The sequence below is a fragment of the Colobus angolensis genome, unplaced genomic scaffold (assembly GCF_000951035.1).
Source record: "Colobus angolensis palliatus isolate OR3802 unplaced genomic scaffold, Cang.pa_1.0 Scaffold16, whole genome shotgun sequence".
NCBI classification, from domain to species: Eukaryota; Metazoa; Chordata; class Mammalia; order Primates; family Cercopithecidae; genus Colobus; species Colobus angolensis.
The window spans coordinates 19,425,722-19,437,872 of NW_012114710.1; the positions used below are offsets into that span (position 1 = coordinate 19,425,722).

A 12,151-nucleotide genomic window follows, 5' to 3' on the forward strand; every position below is an offset into this window, starting at 1 on the left:
TCAAACATGGGACTCCAAGTTCGTCAGTTTTGGGACTCAGACTGGCTCTCCTTGCTCCTCTGCTTGCAGGCAGCCTATAGTGGGACCTTGTGGTCATGTAAGTTAATACTTAATATGCTGTTATATATATGTGTGTGTGTGGGTGTGTGTGTACATATATCTCCTATTAGTTCTGTTCCTCTAAGAGAACCCTGACTCTAGTACGTTCATACTGGTTTCTTTGTGTTTTTGGTATGACCCATTGTTTATGATACCTCCCTTACTTTTTGAAACTAAATGTTATCAGCATTCATCTCATATTTCCTTCCACAGATCTAGAAACAGTTATTTATTCAAAGAGCCTTGGTACCTAAATCCCTTAATAGTGAGATATATTGATTAGAAACAACTACCTGAGGCAAACTTATTGCTATTGTATTGTCATTGTTTCTAGGTCTTCTAAGTGGAGAGAATGATGGCATGTGTCTTAAAGCATATTCTGTACTGATATTTTTTAGTGTTTAGTTTCTTTGGTTTTATTATTATACATTTTCCTCTGAATTTGCACTTTTTTTTTACTTTTATTTTAGGTTTGGGGGTAAACTCATGTCTTGGGGGTTTGTCGTACAGATTATTTTGTCACTCAGGTACTAAGCCTCGTACTCAAGTTATTTTTTCTGCTCCTTTCCCTCCTCTCGCACTCCATTGTCAAGGAGGCCCTAGTGTCCATTATTCCCTTCTTTGTGTTCATGAATTCTCATCATTTAGCTCCCACTTATAAGTGAGAACATGAGGCATTTGGTTTTATGTTCCTGTGTTAGTTTGCTAAGGATAATGGCCTCCAGTTCCCTCTATATCCCCACAAAAGACATGATCTCATTCTTGTTTATGGCAAAGTAGTATTTTATGGTATATATGTACCACATTTTCTTTGTTAAATTTGTCATTGATCAGCATTTAGGTTGATTCCATGTCTCTGCTATTGTGCATAGTGCTGCAATGAACATTTGCTTGCATGTGTCTTTATGGTAGAATGATTTATATTCCTCTGGGTATATAGCCAGTAATGGGATTACTGGGTCAAGTGGTAGTTCTGTTTTTAGCTCTTTGAGGAACCACCATACTGCTTTTCATAATGGTTGAACTGATTTACACTCTCACCAACAATGTATAAATGCTCCCTTTTCTCCACAACCTCACCAGCATCTGCTATTTTTTGACTTCTTAATAATAATAATTCTGACTGGTGAAAGATGGTATCTCCTTGTGGTTTTGATTTGCATTTGTCAAATGATAGTGATATTGAGCATTTTTCACATGCCTGTATGTCTTCTTTTGAAATTGTCTGTTCATATCCTTTGTCTACTTTTTAATGTGGTTGCTTTTTTATTTTAAATTTGTTTATCATGGGTCCTAGATATTAGACCTTTTTTAGATGCATAGTTTGCAAATATTTGCAAATATTTTTCCCATTCTATAGATTGTCTGTTTATTCTGGTGATCTTTTGATGTGCAGAAGCTCTTAAATTTAATTACATCCCCCATGTGTCAATTTTTGTTTTTGTTGTGATTGCTTTTGGCATCTTTGTCATTAAACTTTTGCTTGTTCCTGTGTTCAGGATGGTATTCTCTGTATTGTCTTCGGAGATTTTTATAGTTTTGGGTTTTAAATTTAAGCTTTTAATCCATTTTAAGTTAATTTTTGTGTATAGTGTAGGGAAGTGGTCCAGTTTCAATCTTCTGTAGATGGCTAGCCAATTATCCCAGCACCATTTGTTGAATGGGGGGAGTCCTTTCTCCATTGCTTGTTTGTGTCAGCTTTGTTGAAAATCAGATGGCTGTAGGTGGGCAGTCTTATTTCTGGACTCTCTAATCTGTTCCACTGGTCTATGTGTCTTTTTGTACCAGTACCATGCTGTTTTGTTTACTCCAGCCCTGTGGTATAATTTGAAGTTGGGTAGCATGATGCCTCAGCTTTGTTCTTTCTGTTTACTATTGCCTCCTTCAGCTAATAAACAACTTCACCAGTTTCAGGATACAAAATCAATGTACGCAAATTATTAGCATTCCCATATATCAACAACAGCCAAGCCAAGAGCCAAATCAGGAATGAAACCACATTTACAGTTGCCACAAAAATAATAAAATACATAGGAGAACAGCTAATCACTGAGGTGAAAGATCTCTACAATCAGAATTACTAAATACTGCTCAAAAAAATCAGAGATGACACAAACAAATGGAAAAGCATCCCATGCTCATGAATAGGAAGAATCAATATCATTAAAATGGCCATACTGCCCATAGCTATTTATAGGTTCAATGTTATTCTTATGAAACTACCAATAGCATTCTTCACAGAACTAGAAAAAACTGATTTAAAATTCATATGAAACTAAATCTTCTCAGTTACATTAAAAGCTACTGAAAGTGAACTACTTACTTATTTGCTTTATATATATTCATACATTCATAAATATGTCATAAATATATATGTGTATACATGTATATGTACATTTGTGTGTGTATATATATACACACGTATGGATGTATGTCTGTGTGTGTATTGACACCAACAATTAGATATCTAAATAAACTTTAGTGTTTTTTAGCTCTGTTTTTCCTTAGAATTTATTCCCCTATGGGTATAAATTCAAATGCTGTGTTTTAAAGTACCTTAAAGTAATTGGCATGTTAACAATTCTGTAGGGAATTATTTATTGAAGCTTGTTTTTAATGATTACGGCTGATATTTTATCAAATTTTACTTTGGATAACATGTAGAATAGTTTGAAGCTACATAGCAAGTGGTATATTCATAGAGGTGTTATTTCTATGTGAACACTTTCAATAATTTTTTCCTTTCTCCCTTTGGGACAATATTTTTGTTAGTTTTAATTTGATTTCTTTAGTGTGTCTTTTTGTATTATAAAAGTATTTTTTCTGTTTTGTTACCTACAAGTTAGCATACACGATATATGGATATTTGTCTTTTTTATATTTTAAACTTAATAACTCCTGGAGTTATTATAGATCACCTGGAGAGTGATATAGAGATCATACCACACCATTTATAACTGTGTTGTATTTCCATATGTGGATATAATATGGTTTATTCAATCAGTTTCTTACTGATGTACTTTGTGCAATTTCCAGCCTTTTCTAATTACAAAACAATGCCACACTTAATAACTTTATAAGTAACTCATTTATTATCTTAAGGCACGTCTTAACTTATCATCATGACCCGTAATTGAAGGATACATTACCTGAAAAATTAATTATATTCACTAGGACAGTACTTGGATTGTGTATTCATTTTCTATTATTATATAACAAGTTATCACAAACGTTGAAGTTTGATGAAGAACATCTGTCTATTTTCTAATGGTTTTATAGATCATTAATATAAGCAAGGAGTGTCTGAGTTCCCTGTTTGGAGTGCAACAAGTCTGAGATTAATTTGTCCATGATGCATTCCTTTCTGAATGTTTAGGGCAGAATCTGCTTACAACCCTATTCAGGTTAGGGGTACAATTCAAGGCACTGAAATTCTAATGTCCTTGCTGCCTATGATCAAGGAACAACTCTCAGCCTCTAAAATTTGCCCACATTGCTAGACAGGTCCCTTTATCCTTATAAGTCAGCAAAAGAGACACTCCCTTGCATCAAATCCTTCTCATGCTTCAAATATTCTCCAGGGAAGGTCCCAGTCTCTTTTAACAATTCATTTCAGTACCTCTACCCCACAGAAGATAATCTCCTTATCTTAAGGTCATCTAATTTAGGAATTTAATTACATTTTCAAAATTTCTTCACAGAAGTACCTAGGTTATTGACTGATTAAATAGCTAGGAAGAGCATTTATATCCAGGGATAGGAATAATGGAGCTTATTATAAAATTCTCCCTACCACAGACTACTTTAAAGAAATTTGAGTTGCTAATAACAATTGGATTCATTTCCTGAAACATATTTTCAAACAGTCTATGTTAGAGATATGGTCAGAAAGGCAAACTTAAAATGTGCCAAGGAACGTGAATGAAGAATTTTGATAGAGTCATCGCAGATTGAATGAGGTTCCAGGTAATACTAAATATGAGAGTTTGGGCTATGGAGTGAAGAAAGCGTAGATTTAAGAAGAAAAATTATTAGCAATAACAAGAAGCCTAGAGAAGAATTGGTTTTGACCTTTACTAAAACCAAGTTTTGAAGGAGTGGTGGATAGTTCCCACTGTACCTTTTAAAAGACTGATAAAGGGAAACTGGTACTTCTAAATGAACCATTCCAAAAGAGTGACTGGTATATCTTTCCTTCTGCTTATGTAGACCTCAGTTATATTTTATTATAGGCCTCATGCACCTTCTCGTCTTGAAGTCTTATTTTGGTAATCCTGTTCTATGATGTAATCTCAACTCTGAATTACAGTAACAATTCTATATAAATCTCATTTGTTTTATAAACTTTTGGGTTTTCAAAGGATGGTTAGTATGCAGTGTTAAAGAGAAATATTATATGTATTTTATTTATTTGGTTAGGTGAATTTTGCTCCCATACTACAGAAAACATTCTTCTCTTTTTTTATATAAGCCATAGAACATATCAAAAGTTTGCAGTCATAGTACATAGTTCGAAATATTTACTGGGCCATTACCTTTTGGCCAGGTTAGGGAGGCGGCGACGCTGAGATGGGGGCGGCGGCGGCGGAAGTGGATCGGACTCTGTGGGCAACCTTGAAACGAAAGTGACCGAGGAGCTCCTTTTCGAGCTTTTCCACCAGGCTGGGCCAGTAATAAAGTTGAAAATTCCAAAAGATAAGGATGGTAAACCAAAGCAGTTTGCGTTTGTGAATTTCAAACATGAAGTATCTGTTCCTTATGCAATGAATCTACTTAATGAAATCAAACTTTGTGAAAGGCCTATCAAAATTCAATTTAGATCAGGAAGTAGTCATGCCTCGCAAGGTGTCATTTTGTCATATCCCCAGCATCATGTTGGAAATTCAAGCCCTACCTCCACATCTCCTAGCAGATGAACAGTGCTTTGAGACAAATGTCGTATGGTGGAAAATTTAGTTCTCCACCTCTGGATCAATCAGGATTTTCACCATCAGTTCAATCACACAGTCATAGTTTTAACCAGTCTTCAAGCTCTCAGTGGCGCCAAGATACACCGTCATCACAGCGTAAAGTCAGAATGAATTCTCATCCCTACCTAGCAGACATTATAGCCGGGAACAGCGTTACACTGATCATGGTTCTGACCATCATTACAGAGGAAACAGAGATGATTTCTTCTATGAAGATAGGAATCATGATGGCTGGAGCCATGACTATGAAAACAGAAGAGACAGTAGTAGAGATGGAAAATGGCGTTCATCTCGACACTAACGTGTTAAAAGGACATTGTTTTTATAGAGTCATTTTAGGCCCTTCGACTAAGTTGATATGGAAATATTTTGTTGAAAAACTGTACAGAGCAGCTTTACAAGTTGTCACAATTCTTTATACATTTTTTTTAAAGCTACAATTTAATACAAAATGAATTGTGGTTTTATTACATTAATAACCGTTCACCTCAGGGTTTTATGAAGAGGAAAGGGTTTTATGCAAAAGAAAGTGCTACAATTCCTAATCATTTTAGACACTTTAGGAGGGAATGAAGTTGTATGATAAAGCAGATATTTTAATTATTTGTTATCTTTTTGTATTGCAAGAAATTTCTTGCTAGTGAATCAAGAAAATGTCCAAGTTGACAGTCTAAAATGGCTACTTGTATTTTATTAATTCAAAAATATAACTTTTCAGTGATTCATTTTACTAACATTCTATTTGAGAAGACTTACTGGTAAAGTTTGGGGATAAAGGCATTGCTTAACTTCTTAGATAATTTAGGTATAAATTCTGTGACATGCTCTTGAGCTTTACCCTAGTTGAAGATACATGTGTAGACCTACACATACTGTTTCACTCTAAAATTTAGAAATTGTTCATTAAATCACATTTGAGGTATAAGTCACTCAGGAAGTTAAACTATCTCTACATGTATATTTTTACCTTAAAAATACAGTGTTAGCATAAATCCCCTTTTCAGGAAGAGCAAAAGTGTCAGTGCATAGTTAGATAAAATGGTAAAATGTTTTACTGAAAGCATACTTTTTTGGAAAAAAAGATTCATGGAGCCTTTAAGTGCTGCCTCTGTCAGTCAAACGTTAAAAACTTCTAACATTTTCAAAGTGCCCAGGATGTGTACAAAGACACATGTAATAGAGATTGTACAGGTTTTTTTGTTTGAACCTTTGAAAGAATTTAATCTCAACGTTTTCTAATTTTAAAAATTTTAAATCTTATTTAACAAAAACTTTTAATGTATTAAGATACTGTTTTCATTTCATTACAGAACTGTTTATAAAAGTTCATTCTTTGAAAAAAAAAGAAATATTTACTAAAAATAGTATTTTTCAAACTATTGTAAATTTCTCATTTGTTAGTTTCACAATTCCAGTCTCATAGATTTTTTTTATTTTACATAGTGTTTTCAAACATATATTTTTATTTTATAATTATACAGTTTCCCTTATTTTTATCTGTTGTATAAATTTAGTTATTAAAATAATTTCAGAATCTAAAAGAAATATAAACTAAGCAAATTTAACTTATTGTAGTTTATTGTTGTAGAGAAATAAATTCTCTGTTTAGCTCTCATTTTTAGAACTCTTCCCATCATCACAGCAACAGTCTCCAGGCTCAACCTCATCATTTTTTTGTAACCTTTGGGAAGAAGAGTTGCCAACCTAAATAATTAGATTCCTGTGTTTTTAGTGAACTAAGTCACTGTAATTTGCAATGACAAGCACCCGTGTTTAATATTCTTCCTGACTTCTTGTTGCCTTTATCAGACAAGACTAGCCAACTAAGCCATGAACATCTCTAGGAACAGTTATTTTGAAATCTCTGTTCATCATGAGATGGAGTTCGATTGCAAAATTCCTGAGGCTGCTTTCAACTCTAATATGCCTTTATTTTATAGTGACATAATTATCAATATCTCTTAGCACATAGTCCAGTATAAATATATGTTAACTTATGAATAGAGGCAGAGGCACTCATGCAATATATTTATTTTTATTTGCACTCTAATGCTGTGGTAGCATTTTTTTTTCTGATATTTTCTTTGGTAATCCTCTGGCTACTCCAGTGATATAGAATGTACCTCCAGTTTCAAGAATCACACTTATCTTGTTCACTATTGTTTATACATTACACGGAACATTCTCTAAATCTGGAAGGCATTTAATGAACATTTATTTATAAAATTAAGAAGTGAACAAATGAATATCTTATAGAAAATTGGTTTTGCTTGTATTGCAAATGTCAAACACATACTATGGGACCAAAGAAAAATGTGGCTGCATACATGTTCCCAGGTATTGATGCCGTTAGCATCAAGTAGCATTTAGAGAGAAACAGGCTACCAAATGTTATCCTACCCTGAAAGTGTGAGATAACTTTTTACTCTAAAATATGTGATTGTTTGCAGAGAAACCACAATTAGGAAATCTTCCAAAGAGTTTTAAGATATTATTAAACTTGTTTCATAGTTCTCTTTAAAATGCTTATCTCCAACATATACTGGCATTTTCATTTTCCCATTCAATACATTAAAAGCACAAAAATATCAGTATTTCTTGGAAATTCAGAATCTCATGAAAACCCCAAATCCTGAAAGACAGAAAAGAATAGTTACACCATTCTCTATTATTCATATCTTCAGGTTTGTAGATACAGCCTCATTTCTTTCAGACTATGAATAAAAGTGTACTTTATTTACAAGCATAAAATTTCACAATAAATTGAGAAGACAATTTATACTATAAAGAACAGTGATATGGTTTGGCTCTTTGCCCCCATACAAATCTCATCTCAAATTGTGATCCCCATGTGTCAAAGGAGGGACCTGGTGGGAGGTGATTGGATCATGGGGGTGGTTTTCCCCATGCTGTTCTCATGACAGTGAGGGAGTTTTCATGAGAGCTGATGGCTTAAAAGTGGCAGTTTCCCCTGTACTCTCTCTCTCCTGCAGCCTTGTAAAGAAGGTGCCTGCTTCTCCTTCTGCCATAATTTTAAGTTTCCTAAGGGCTCCCCAGACCTGTGGAACTGTGAGTCAATTAAACCTCTTTCCTTTATAAATTACCCTGTCTCAGTTATTTCTTTATAGCAGTGTGAAAACAGATGAATACAGTTAAAGAGTCATGCTTAAAAGGCGTATTTTTTATTCTACATCCACTCTGATTATTAATGTATATTTTAATGCAGTTGATGAAATTGTGGGTAGAAAATCCCTGGTATAAAATTTCTACCAGGCTCATCATCTGTGAAAGGAAAAGTTCCATTTCTACCTTCACACCAAAGGTGGCTGATGTGCCATTTTCTCTGATATATAATAATATTAATTAATTTTAAAGAAGTTTTGCAATATCAGAAATGAAAAGAGTAATAAGAAATAAAGACTCTTAGAATTACAAACACCTCCTTCCTACCAGGAGCCTGTTTACATATATTCAAGATCAATAGGAAGAACAAGTCAGTGGCATTTAATTATGACTTTATTTTGTGAATAGAGGGTTAAGATGGAAATAGCAATGTTTAAAATTAGAGACTGTAGCTGAAGGCTATTAGCCAAAATATTTGTGCATGCTTAATGACCCATTTTACAATGCTTAAATGCTGCAACTATTCACATTTGCCCAAGTTCTGGCCTACAAGTCTAAGACAACTGTTTTGTCTGTGGAAATCTTTCATTTGAACAATGAGCTAAAAAAAGAAAAAAAAAAAATCCATAGGTAGAAAATTTAGCAACCTGCTGAAATTAATTTGGGTAATTTGGAGACATGTTTATCCATCACAGCAGTTTCAGAGATGTATATTATTATCAATTGGCCTGTTCCTATGGTGAACACGAATGAAGAAAAAGAGCTTTCTGAGAATAAAGTACTTCTCCATGGGGATTAAATTAACTCTTTATGAGTAATAGGTCTTATGTATAAGCAACCTCTCCTATGGTGCTAAGTGGTTTCCTACAGACTAGATGAAGTTAATTTATCAGCCTGCAGCTATAATAAAAATAATAATATAATTTCTATTTGCTTCAATTGATTTCTACAACTTATTTTGTTGTATAATCACAAATCCTAAATATAATGCGCACAAACATGCTTGCACATGAAGAACAAGTAATCTTCTAAAATGATAAAAATGTGAATTAAATATTTTACTGGAATTAACGTATTTTTCCCATTGCCTATTTATTATCTGATTGCAAGACCAGCATCTTCGCTTTCTTTTTTCAGTTATGGGATAGCTCAGTTTTTAACTCAATCTGATTTGATGTTATTAAGGAAAAAAATGCTTTCATGTAAAAAGGTTTAGTATTTCTTATTTAAAATTAAAATATTAAGACATAGCAACATATGTGTATTCAGTTGAGTACATTGTCTATACTAAAGGATAACAATATTTCCATAGTTTATTTTGTTTTTCAAAAATTCTTTTTGAGATTTCCGAATTTTAATCTTGTTTTTATTAAATTATTTTTGGTATGTCAGAATTGAGTAGGCTTAATTTACTCAAAGCAGCCCACTTTTTTGTCAAATTTTGATAATCATAAATCTTTGTCATCTGAAAAGTGTTTCATAGGTTTGAAAATGTGAATAGTTTATGTAAATAACATATGGTCCTTCAATAGGCCTCATCCTTTGCATTCTGAATCTGCCTATTACTTCTGATACCTGTGTACATATTTATATATCTAATATATATATTACAGATGTATAATACATACATATCTATGTATGTATACATTGATATACACACATCTATACATATGCACAGGTGCATATGTACAAATATTTCTATATGTTTCTTTTGTATGCATAGATATATAGATAGGATCAATTCATATTGTACTATTATATAATGTTTATGAGATTAAAAATTTATAATGGATATTTCCCTTCATTGCTAAATGCCTGTAGCATAGAATAGACATAATCAGTATCTTTGAGACAGAGTTTACATTTCACTAAGTCATAAACTACTAAGGCAACCTTGTCATTGCAATAAGACACACCTTTTTGTGTTCTGTATCTCACTGACATCTCATCACTCCAGTTTAATGTGTAGGCTGCTACATGCTACATGTCTTATTGCTGCTGCTTTAATAGATAATGCATTTTTATCCCTCTACCTGCTTTTAAAATGTATTCATCCTCCTATCTACTTTCTAAATATATTCTTTGGTTTTGTTTTTCAGGTTTACACAAGTTATTGAATATGTAGCTTCATATTTTTCATAATGCTTTAAAATTCTAGGCTAATATTTATTTATTTATTTCTGCCTTATTTTCTCCCTGCTTTTCTTCTAAGACTCCAATTACACATGTTTCGTATTCTTTCTTATGTATATGTTTTCTTTTTGAGCATCATCTTGGACACTTTAACCCAACTATTTCACAGTTGTTTAATTCTCTTCTCCACTGTGCTACATCGTCTACTAAATCTACCTTAATTTAACAATTTAATTTTATTATTTTAGATAATCCATTTGATTATTTTATATATATTTTAGTTTTTGGTGAAAGTTTGGATCTGTCTACTATTTTATTTTTTGGAGCGTATTTATCATAGCTATTTCAAATTTCATAAGTTCTGAATTTAAGCCTGTTTCTATTGTCTTGTTTTTGTTGTTGTTTGTATTTGTTTTGTGTATGTATGTGCTAAGTAGTGTGTGTGTGTATGTGGGTAGGTGTGTGTGTTTATTCCAGTTTCTTGCTATGCCTAGTAATTTTTCATTGAATGTTGCACTTTCTGTATGATAAATAATGGATGTCTTTGATGATGTGATCTTCCTCCATAGGGGATTTATCCTGTCCTCTGATTGGCTGATAGACTTGGGGGAAATTATGTTAATTCATTGGATAATTAACTGATCAAGGCTGGATTAGAACTTTTATAGTTTCCACTTATCTCTGTTTTACCACAGCTATCAGTATATAGCTCCCCGGGGGTTCCAAATGAAAGGTTATGATGCTTACATGTTACCTTCTGTTTTAGCAGGTCCTGAACTACATTTCTATTTCTCTCTTTGAGAGCATGGAATTATATAGCATTCAACACTACCCTTTCGGAAGATTTTATGTAGTTTCTAAAGCTTTACTTCTCTGCAGTTTGTATATTCATCTAATGCTTAGAAGCAAAATTATCGAATGTCAGATTCACTTATTTGAACATCATTTCTTAACTATTGGTTCATAAGTCTTGATTGCTTTGATAGCCCTAATTCTGTTTTCTTCTTCTCCAGCCCCATATGATTTCCAAACTTTCTACTTCCTTGACCTTATTTATGTGTCTCTGTCTCACTTCTTGCCATCCATCATTATACTTATAATTGGAAACTATCTCAAGAGAAAATTGTCATCTGAACTATAGGATCACCTCTTCTCAGATTTGTTACTTTACAAAATATTAACCATCAGGTCTTGATTGCATTGATAGCTCATCAAAATCTTCAAACATATTTTTTTTTCTTAAAATACTGTGCCTGGATTTTCAAAATAGTCTAGACTGGAGCATTGGTCTGTTACAGTATAATGCAACATATATCAAAGCAAGGGTCCAGAAAAAAGTTTATTAAAGAGAAATATTATTTTTTCTAATGTTTTAAATATATAGAAGTAACAACAAACTTAAAATAACCCTCTGTTTATGTGAACTTAGTTTTATTATAAACATCTCATTGCCAACTTCTAAATTACAAAATTCTAACATCACCTAAACATACAACTATGTTTCTGCTTTCTTCTGTCATATTTTATCTCCAGGTCATGGAACAAATGCTTAAATATTTTTTTTTATATAAACATTAAAAGGTGACTTTTTTTTTAACTAAATGATTCTATTCTAAGGTTAATTGAATTATGCCTAAAAACAAAATTATTGTGCACTTCTTGCCTACCTTTTAAAATGTTTCTCCTCTTAAACTTCTGCTGAAATCTTGAAGTCAGAAGTTAGGAATTTCAAAGTCAGTCCATTCATTTTAATTCCATCACTGGTTCCTGTATATATTGGCATTGGAACTATGCACATAAAACGTATTTGCTTTTAAAATTTAGAT

General features: G+C 32.7%; 1 pseudogene; it reads left to right on the forward strand.

Moving 5' to 3' along the window:
- Positions 1 to 4,668: 4,668 nt before the first annotated feature.
- On the forward strand, positions 4,669 to 5,015 carry LOC105508348 (annotated as a pseudogene).
- Positions 5,016 to 12,151: the final 7,136 nt, after the last annotated feature.